General features: G+C 39.6%; 1 pseudogene across 1 annotated transcript; it reads right to left on the bottom strand.

Annotated features, from left to right (window-relative positions):
- Positions 1–1,344: 1,344 nt before the first annotated feature.
- Positions 1,345–3,289, bottom strand: LOC308507579 (heat shock cognate 71 kDa protein-like; annotated as a pseudogene). The gene has a single exon. The product of its transcript is annotated as a heat shock cognate 71 kDa protein-like (transcript).
- Positions 3,290–10,175: the final 6,886 nt, after the last annotated feature.

Genomic DNA, 10,175 nt, shown 5'->3' with positions numbered 1-10,175 from the left:
AGGACTTTATTGGGGAACAGTGGGTACTTCCAGGACTTTTTCCAAGTCAAGTTGTTGTCCTTTCAGTCTTAGTTGTGGAGGGCACAGCTCAGCTCCAGGTCCAGTTGCCATTGCTGGTTGCAGGGGGCACAGCCCACCATCCCTTGTGGGAGTCGAACCGGCAACCTTGTGGTTGAGAGGACGCCCTCCAACCAACTGAGCCATCCGGGAGCTCAGCGGCAGCTCAGCTCAAGGTGCTGTGTTCAATCTTAGTTGCAGGAGGCGCTGCCCATCATCCCTTGCGGGACTCGAGGAATCGAACTGGCAACCTTGTGGTTGAGAGCCCACTGGCCCATGTGGGAATCGAACCGGTGGCCTTTGGAGTTAGGAGCATGGAGCTCTAACCACCTGAGCCACCGGGCCAGCCCACGATTCCCTTTTAAAAGTAGAGTTTTCTCTTCTGGTAGCAGAAGGAGAAGTCATAGATTTGAAGCACAAAGGGCATTTGACACACTATGGCCGGTTTTAAAATGGGGGAGGCCACACGCCACGGAATATAAACAGCTGTTAGTAGCTGAGAGTAGTCCCTAGCTGACAACCAGCAAGGAAATGTGGGCCTCAGACCTACAACCGAAAGGAACTGCGTTTGGTCAACAACCTGAATGAGCGTGGAAGCTGATTCTTCCCTAGAGCTTGTGGATAAGAGCCCAGCTGGCCTTGATTTTGGCCTTGTGAGCCGGTAAGGGGAGAACACAGTTGAGCCGTCTGGACTTCTGACTAGAGAATTGTGAGGTAAATGTGAGTGTCACGTTCAGCTGCTAAGGTTGTGGTAATTTGTTACAGTAAGAATAGAAAACTAATACGATGGCATAGAAAGAGGGTTGTCAGAAATAGTAAAAATTACCTTTTTATGCCAATTTTAAGTAGTTTTATTTAAGACATTGCATTTTTCACTTTACATTACAGTGTTTATAAAGTGCATCGTTATTTCCTTTCCCTGTGCACATATTCCATATTCAAGTACCAAAAATGCCCAATTTATATACTGCAGAGGGTGCCAAAAAAAATGTATACACATTTTAAGAAAGGAAAAAACCGTATTCAGATTGTAATACAATGAATGACCCTTGCATTCATTTCATTAACGCCATCTTTTGAATGAATGTCATACAACATATTGGTACCATAATTCAATTCAATTTTGAAAAATAATACATAGATAACATCTCTTAAATTTGCAGGTACTTTTTTTTGGCACCCCCAGTATATAGCAGCTCAACTTGAAAACTGCTTTGGAATTTGCTACAAATTTAAGTCCTTCCATATTTTGTGGGGGACAATGCTAAATCTATGCTCAAGATTGGCTTAATCAACCTCTTTGGCGGTTGGCCCAGAAGAGGAACCACCAGAAGGGGGCGCTCTACCACAGGGAAGCCCCCACGCATCCCTCCTGGCATGCGCCCCACACTCTGGAACAGCTTGGTAATGATGGGATTGCAGACTTTTTCCAGCTCTTCCTGCTGATGTTCAAATTCTTCCTTCTCTGCAGCCTGCTTCTTATCAAGCCAGTTGATGATTTCATTGCACTTGTCAAGACTTCTCTGTCCTCAACATTGATCTTGCCTTGGAGTTTTTCATCTTCAACAGTTTCAACAGTTGCTTTCATGCTGAATGCATAGGATTCAAATGAATTCTTGGAAGATACCTTGTCCCTCTGTTTCTCATCTTCATCTGTGTGCTTCTCAGCTTCCTGGACCATGCTCTTTATGTCTTCTGTGCTCAGATGACCCTTGCCATTAGTGACGGTAATCTTGTTCTCTTTTCCTGTACTTTTATCCACAGCAGAGACACTGAGGATACCATTGGCATCAGTGTCAAAAGTGACTTCAGTCTGAGGAACATCACACGGTGCAGGAAGTATGCCCCATGAGCTCAAACTTGCCAAGGAAATTGTTACCCTTGGTCATGGCCCGGTCACCTTCATAAATCTGAATGAGTGCACTGGGCTGGTGCTCAGAGCAGGTAGTGAAGGTCTGTGTCTACTGGGTAGGGATGGTAGTATTGTGGTTGATGAGGACAGTCATGACTCCACCAGCAGTGTCAATGTCAAGGGAAAGAAGAGTGACAACCAACAGCAGCAAATCTTGAACACTTTCACATCTGTCTCCAGAAAGGATGGCTGCCTGGACAGCTGCGCCATAAGCAACAGCTTCATCAGGGTTGATGCTCTTATTCAACTCTTTTCCATTGAAGTAGTTCCGTAGGAGGTTCTGAATCTTGGGAATATGGGTAGAACCACCCACCAGGACAATATCATGGATCTGGGCCTTGTCGAGTTTGGCATCCCAAAGGGCTTTCTCTACAAGGCCCAGGGTACCACGGAAAAGGTCAGCCCTCAATTCTTCAAATCAGGCACGAGTGATAGAGGTATAGAAGTCTATTCCTTCCTAGAGCGGATCAATCTCAATAGTGGCCTGAATGCTGGAAGAGAGTATGCTTACCATGTTCACAAGCAGTATGGAGGCGAGGGCCAGCCCTCTTCTCACTGATGTCCTTCTTATGCTTGTGCTTGAACTCTGCAATAAAATGGTTGACCATTCAGTTGTCAAAGTCTTCTCCACCTACGTGGGTGTCCCCAGCTGTAGATTTGACCTCAAAGATTCCATGTTCAATTGTGAGAATTGACACATCAAAAGTCAATCGACACCTCTCAAGTCAAAGATCGGCACATCTGTTACAGATACAACGTTTTTGTCTAAGCTGTAAGCAGTGGCAGCAGTAGCAGTTGGTTCATGGATGACTCTAAGTCCATTTAGAGCAATAGTTTCAGGATCTCCGGTAGCCTGACGCTGAGAGTCACTGCAGTAAGCAGGTACTGTGACAACAGCATTGGTCACCGTCTTCCCAAGGTGGGCTTCTGCAGTTTCCTCCATCTTTGTCAAAGCCATAGATGACGTTTCTTCCAAATAGAAACTCTTTGTCTCTCCCTTGTATTCTCCTTGGACCTTGGGCCTGCCAGTATCATTCACCACCATGAAGGGCCAATGCTTCATATCGGATTGGACAACAGCATCCTCAAATCTGTGTCCAATCTGGCATTTGGCATAAAAAATCGTGTTGGTGGGGTTCATTGAAACTTGATTCTTTGCGGCATCACAATCGATCGTTCGGTATCAGTAAAAGCGACATAACTTGGGGTGGTTCGGTTTCCCTGATTATTGGCAATAATTTCCACTTTTCCATGCTGGAAGATACCCACACAAGAATAACTGGTGCTGAGATCAGTGCTAGCTGCAGGTCCCTTAGACATGGTTGCTTAAGTGTAGGTGTGGCTCGTGATGAACAGAGATCCCGACAGCTGCCCCCACATTACTTTTAACCAACTTGCTGGGCTTGATAGATTCCATGGGTAAGAACTACTGACTGAAGCCCATGACAGCCTGAATGCTTGCAGAGCTGGTGAATCAAACGTACCCCTGTCCTTTTCTGTAGGTTGAGTCATTTTCTCCCAAATCTGCTGATGGCTGGTTGTATTGGTTATTATAATTACATACTTATATGTGTTTAAGTATTATGTCCATTGGGGATGTAAGAGTGTGAACATGAAGAGGGTCCATCTTTCTATGAAGATGAAGTTGAGTGCTTTGGAATGGATGGATAAGTGGTGGTCACTAAAAAATGCTATGGAATTATGTGGGCGAGGCAACTGGAAGACCAGAAAAGAGTTATAAAGGTCTAGAAGGTTTTTGCACTCAGATTGCACTGTAAGTATCTCTAAATGCCTCTTCCATGGTAAAGAATTTGAGCTAGAAATTGTACGTAATGCATTTGGAGGACAGCTTACATAAGAACGCTGACATGGTGTTCCCTCAGCAGTGTTCTCCTAAGAGAAGGGTTTGGCTGTACGTTAGAAGAGTGGTGAATGAAGGCACATGACTTCATTTTAAGTTAAAATAAGATGTCTCAGGCATTGGCTTTTATTATATCTGATGCTTCCTCCCTTTGATCTTTTTTTTTTTTTTTATCTGAACAAATATCTGGTACTTCTGATTATGCCAGATAAGAGAGTTTCTGTTGTAATATTACGACACACATATGCACACCAACACACACACACACCCAGTAGGTTAAGCACGTTACAAATCAAATCATGAAATATGATTACATTTTTGTAAAAACACATATTCCTAGGAGAAAAAAGGGAACACCAATGCTAATGGGATTATGAGGTTTTTGCCTATGTCTATTTTCTATTATACAAACATATCACTTTTGAAATAAGGCAATAAGATAAAATAATAATAACTATCCTTCAAAGTCAAGGTCCAAAAAATCCCCTCCCTGATGTTTTTCTGGATTCACATGAAGCTTCATAAATCACTTACTTCTATATGCTTCCATAGATCCTTACTTGGATGTCTGGTTTTATTCGCACTTAATTAGTTTTGATATTTAGCATGGCCAATTGTACCTTTCCCTTTCATTTGAGAGCAGGGACCACGACTTATGAATATTCATATACCGTAACATCAAGCACAGTTCCCACCATTTAAGAGGTACTTATCAAATGAATGAATGAATTGTGTGCTAGTGTAGTCACAGATATATCAGAAACATAAAATAAGGTGAAAAACTCTCTCTTAGTGTCCTTTGGTAAGCAGTTTCAAAATCGTTCTCTGGTCTGCATGTTGCAGATCATGTGTTTCCTCATCTTATATAATCTGAAAGCAAACACCATACACCCAGGTCTCACGCAGAGCTGTTTTGGGCAAAATGAGAACAGCTTTATGAAAAGCAAACACACGCTCAGCATCAGTGTTCAGGTACCACACAGGTGTTTGCCAGGCTCCGGAAGAATCTACCTATCGAATATTCCCTTGACATTCCCCTTCTGCTCTGCATCTAGACTACCTGTGAGCAAGCCTTCTGTGTGTGTAGGGAGGCATTTGTGAAGCATTTTCAAGTTTGCATCTCCTGCAAGTAGACCAGGCTGTGTCCTGATTTTGTTAGTGTGATTGCTGAAAATGGAGTGGTCTATTAAAAAGTAATGGTCACCGCTGCCTGACGGATTTGCTTCTTGCAACATTAGTGTCATGGTGATGGATTAGCAGACTCTCCAAAGTAGAAAGGCATGTTCCCACAAATATTTTGTATAAATATAAATGCACTTGCAAATGTTACTCATTTCCCTTATTTATTTATTTATTTATTTATTTATTTATTATCCTTTAATATTTGCTCAGCACACATGCAGCCCTCACTGGACGGCTCTGATAAGTGACTCTGGGAGAGCCAGGGGAACCTTGGCGTTGTCTCAGGCCCATGTTTACTGAGTTTTCCCTTTGCTTCTGAGCTGCTTGCAGTAGGGGAAGAGAAGGGGGAAAAACCTCCACAAAAACACAAGGCAGGACCAAGCAACCTCACTTGGTAGATTTGTGTTGTGATTTGAAAACTCTGCCACAGAGGCTTTTAGGGAGGAAGATAGGAGAGATGAACAGGCAGAGCACAGAGAATTTTTAGGGCAGTACAAATACTCTGCATGAAAGTATAATGACAGATATAGGTTGCTACTCTTTTTTTCCAAACCCATAGAATGTACACCACCAACAGTGAGCCTTAAGGTAAACTATGGACTGTGGGTGATTGTGATGTGTCAATGTAGGTTCATTCTTGGTAAAAAATGTACCATTTTGGTGAATATTGTTGATAATGGAGGAGGCTATGCATGTGTGGGTGCAGGAGGTATAGGGGATATCTTCGTACCTTCCTCTCAATTTTGTTGTATAACTAAAACTGCTGTTAAAAAAAGTTAAAAACCAAAACAAAAAAAAAAAACCAAGCTAATCTTCCTGCCATCATTTCATCTTTCACTGAAAAATAACTGCTTCTGATGTTGCCTTCCAACATCTAGAAGAACTGAATCAAGAAATGAATGATTTCTCCCACTAAGGCTGGACTCAAAAGCCTAGAAAGCTGAACTATCATATATTTACAGGGATTGGGACCCAAATACTCTTTCCATTAAGGATTCTATAAAATGCATTTAGGTGGAGATAAGGTTTATCTGCCTGGGACAGGAGATACTTTAGGAAGCTTGCCCAGTAGGGCAACAAACATGATGGACCTAGAATCCTCAGAGAATGGGATGCCAATGGGAGAAGGACCGAGGCTACTTAGTTAAGAAGTATTAGGGACCTGGGCACTCGAATGGAAAGAGGGGACACACACCCATGATGACCTTTTCTCTATGTTTATGGATTTCTGTGTTCATTATCCCTGGTTCTATGGATACCCATCTATTGGTTTTGCCTGCCCAGGATCCGTTCCCCCTTTTGCTGGTAGCTGCTCTCTGATTTTCTTTGGGGAAAGCTCTGTTCACTACTCTTAGATTTAGGTCTGGATGAAGTTGACTTCACTGCAGAACTCATGGTAGGGCCTGTGACCCAGGCCTGGCAAGGAAAGCCACACCTTCTTCCAGGCCAGTATGGGGATGGGGGCATGAGCCAGTCAGCAGATGTTCAATTATTATACGTTGAGTGATTTAAGAACTCTTCCTTCTATACGTGGAGGACTTTCTTGGTTGTATCATATGAAAGTCTCCCTAGCAACATTCCTTTCATCATGCTTAATATTTGTTTCTTTTGTTGCTGTTTTTCTATATTAGAGAATTTGTAATGCAGTTGAATTAACACACACAATACGGTAGCAGCCTGGGGGGTTAAAGATAGTTAACCAGCTGGGAGACGAATTCATTGTCTAGCTTAATACTCAGAGAAATGTGAAGGCAGGGTACTTTTGGTGGTTGAGCATTCAAAGATAAATGAACCTTATAAGAAATGAGACTTGCAAACTGGAGTCCAATGAATTGCTTCAACCAGATCTGGTTAGCTGTAAACATCATTAGCTCAAAATGTTTTCTCTTAGCCCTGTTGTCTGTGACAAGATGGGCATCCTAAGACAGAAAGTGCTGTTCTTTTACATTTTAACTCCTTCTGGGGTATGAGAGCTAGCTGAAATCAGGCTTCCTGCAAGCTACATTAAGCGTGTGTTCCTCCAGGCCAGAAGGGAAATTCTCTTCCGGGTTTAGAGGTTCCAAAGGCAAGGCAGCTTTCTTCTTAAAACCAGGGCTTGTAACATTAAAAAAGAACATTAAAAAAAAGGAAAAAGGAAAAAAAGTGGTGCTGATGATGGAAACTGTTCTGGATTTTAAAAAGACTAGATTTTGGAAATGAAATGGTCAGTCAGACCTTATGTGGATCCCAGTTTGAACAAATAATGCCAAGAAACATTTTTGGGATAAATGGGGAAATTTGAATATGGTCTAAGTAGAGATGATATTATAAATTATAGTTAATTTTGTTAAGGTATAAAAAAATTTTTTTTTGGTTATGTAAGAAGATGTCCTTATTTTCTAGAAATGCATGCTGAAGCATTTAGGGATGAAATGTCATGTCTAATTTACTTTTAAAAAGATGAAGCAAATATAGCAAAATATTTGTTAAGTCTAAGTTATGGTTATACAAGTTTCACTAAACAAGTCTCTATTTTTATGTGTTTGAAATATAATACAAAGGCTTGTTTTTAAAGGACAAATTGCCAGTGGATTCCTTTCATACATCTATTTTAAGAAACCGATATGGGCACTCTCTCTGATGGAAACTATAGAAGAAAACTCCAAATATAAGTTAGGTAGATTTAAATGAGCTTTAAAGAAATATCCTCTGCTGTTGTAATAAAAAATTATGCAGCATTTATAAGTAAAAGTTCATAAAACTCTCTTAATTCATCCATGTTCTGCGGGTGGGTGGGGATAAATGAATAATAAAAGCATTGCCTGTTGAAGGAATAAAATTTCAGCTCATAAATTGAACTCTGTGAAAATTATTTAAAGTGCTTGTAAGTATAATAGGTTCACCAGAAATAGTTCTCATTTGCATGATAGCATTTCCTATAAATGAGCAGAAAGTAATATATGGTCATTGTAGAAAACACAGAAAATACATTAAAAAAAGTCTTCCATAATTTCACTCCCTGTTATTAATATGTTGGTATATTTTTATATAGCACTTTTTCTGAGCATAGGCATGTATCTGTCTTCCCTCTCTCCTTTCTTCTTCCTCCCTCCCTCCCTCCTTTCCTGATCTCTTCCTCATGACCTCTCTCCTTTTTTTCCCCCAGACCACCATTAGACATGGAAATGAAACCAGAAACAGGAAAAGTAGCTACACTAAAGAGTCAAATCCACTTGTGAGGAAAGCACTCCACTCTTAGAGTAAGGATGTCTTTACTTTGGTAACTTAAGGTATTTTAAAATAAGTTTTGAAGAATTATTATATATGAGTGATTAGTCCTTTGTCTGAGAGAAGAATTGCAAATATTATCTCTAGTCTACCAGTTGTCATCTTTAAGTGTTGTACAACTTTATTATTGCAATTGATCGCATTTATGAAGACTTCATAGTTACAAATATTTATAATACAAAAAGGCAGTTATCACAATACAAGGTAGTCCATCAGCATCTCTTGAAAACAACAGTATTATTGCTGGGCAACAATATGCTACAGAGAAATCTAATAAGCATAGTGTTTTTTTTTAATTGAGACATAATTTACACACAATAAAATGCACAGATCTTAAGTACCCAGTTTTATATGTTTTGGCAATAGTATTCACCTGTGCGAACACTACCCACAACAAAATGTGGAACATTTGTATCACCCCAGAAAGTGCCTTTGTGCCTTTGTGTAGTTTGATGCCTCCCAACTGAGCAAGCATTTTTTTATTTGTCGCCATAGATTAGTTTCTGAATGTTTTCAATTTAACATATTTTGTAATCATTACAGTATGCACTCTTTTGTACATAGCTCCTTTCAATCAAGCGTAAGGTTCTTCATGTTGATTTTTGCGTGTATCAATAATTCATTTTTAGTGCTGTGTAGTATTCCATTATATTTGTTTATCCAATGACCTGTTAACGGACACTTGGATTATTTTTAGTTTGGGGCTAAGAACATTCTTGTATAATTTGTAGGCATGTGTTTTCATTTTTCTCTAGTAAATACCTAGGATATTCTGGATTATAGAGAAAGTATATGTATATAAGAAATTGCCCATGGGTTTTCCAAAATGATTTTACTCTTTTACATTTACATCAGTAATATATGAGACTTCCAGGTGCTACACAACCTCAGCAACAGTTAGTATTGTCTAGCTTTTAAATCTTAACTACTCTAGTGGGTGCATAGTGAAATCTCATTGTGGTTTGAAATTTGTATTTCCCTTTTGATAATGACGATAAGCATAATTTCATGTGTTTTTTGCCGTCTACAAATCTTCATGTGTGAGTGCCTGTTCAAATCTTTTGTTCATTTGTAAATTGTGTATCTTCTTAATGTTGAGTTGTAGAAATTCTTTTTTTTTTTCAAGTGTGTTTTTCCAGGATCCATCAGCTGCAAGTCAAGTAGTTGTTTCAATCTAGTTGTGGAGGGTGCAGCCCACAGTGACCCATGTGGGGATTGAACCGGCAACCCTGGTATTATGAGCACCTTGCTCTAACCAATGGAGCCAACCGGCCAGCCCAGAAATTCATTATATATTCTAAATACAAGTCTTTTGGTAAATATTATCTTTTCATTTTTAAGGTGTCTTTCAAAGAGCAGGTGTGTTTTATTTTGATGAGTTCTATGCTATCATTTTCTTCTTTTTTGGTTCACATTTATTGTGTGCATAAAGTAATCTCTGCCTATGCTGGGGTAATAAAGGTTTTTCTCTTGTATTTTATTCTAGAAGTCTGTAGTTTTAGCATTTAGACTTATATCTATAATCCATTGAGTTATTTTTTGTGTACTGTGGAATATAAGGGTTGAGGTTTATTTTTTGGCTATACGGATTCCAATTGTCCAAAGGATATTCTTGTCCCCATTGAATTACCTTGGAATCTTTGTTGAAAATCAATTGACATTATGAGTCTATTTTTGGGCTCTCTATTCGTTCTATTTATCTTTATGTCTATACCTATACCAATTCAATATTGTCTTGATACTCTACCTTTATAATAAGTTTTAAAGTTGGATCATGTAAGTCCTGCAACTTTGTTTGTCTTTTTCAAGATCATTTGGTCTATTCTTGGTTCTTTGTATTTTATTTTTAGCATCAGCTTTTCAACTTCCATAAAAATGTCTTCTGAGATTTTGGTT

This window comes from Rhinolophus hipposideros, assembly GCF_964194185.1.
Source record: "Rhinolophus hipposideros genome assembly, chromosome: 14".
NCBI lineage: Eukaryota > Metazoa > Chordata > Mammalia > Chiroptera > Rhinolophidae > Rhinolophus > Rhinolophus hipposideros.
Note: the sequence above shows the minus strand (reverse complement) of the source record. Positions and strands in the feature narration are given on the sequence as shown.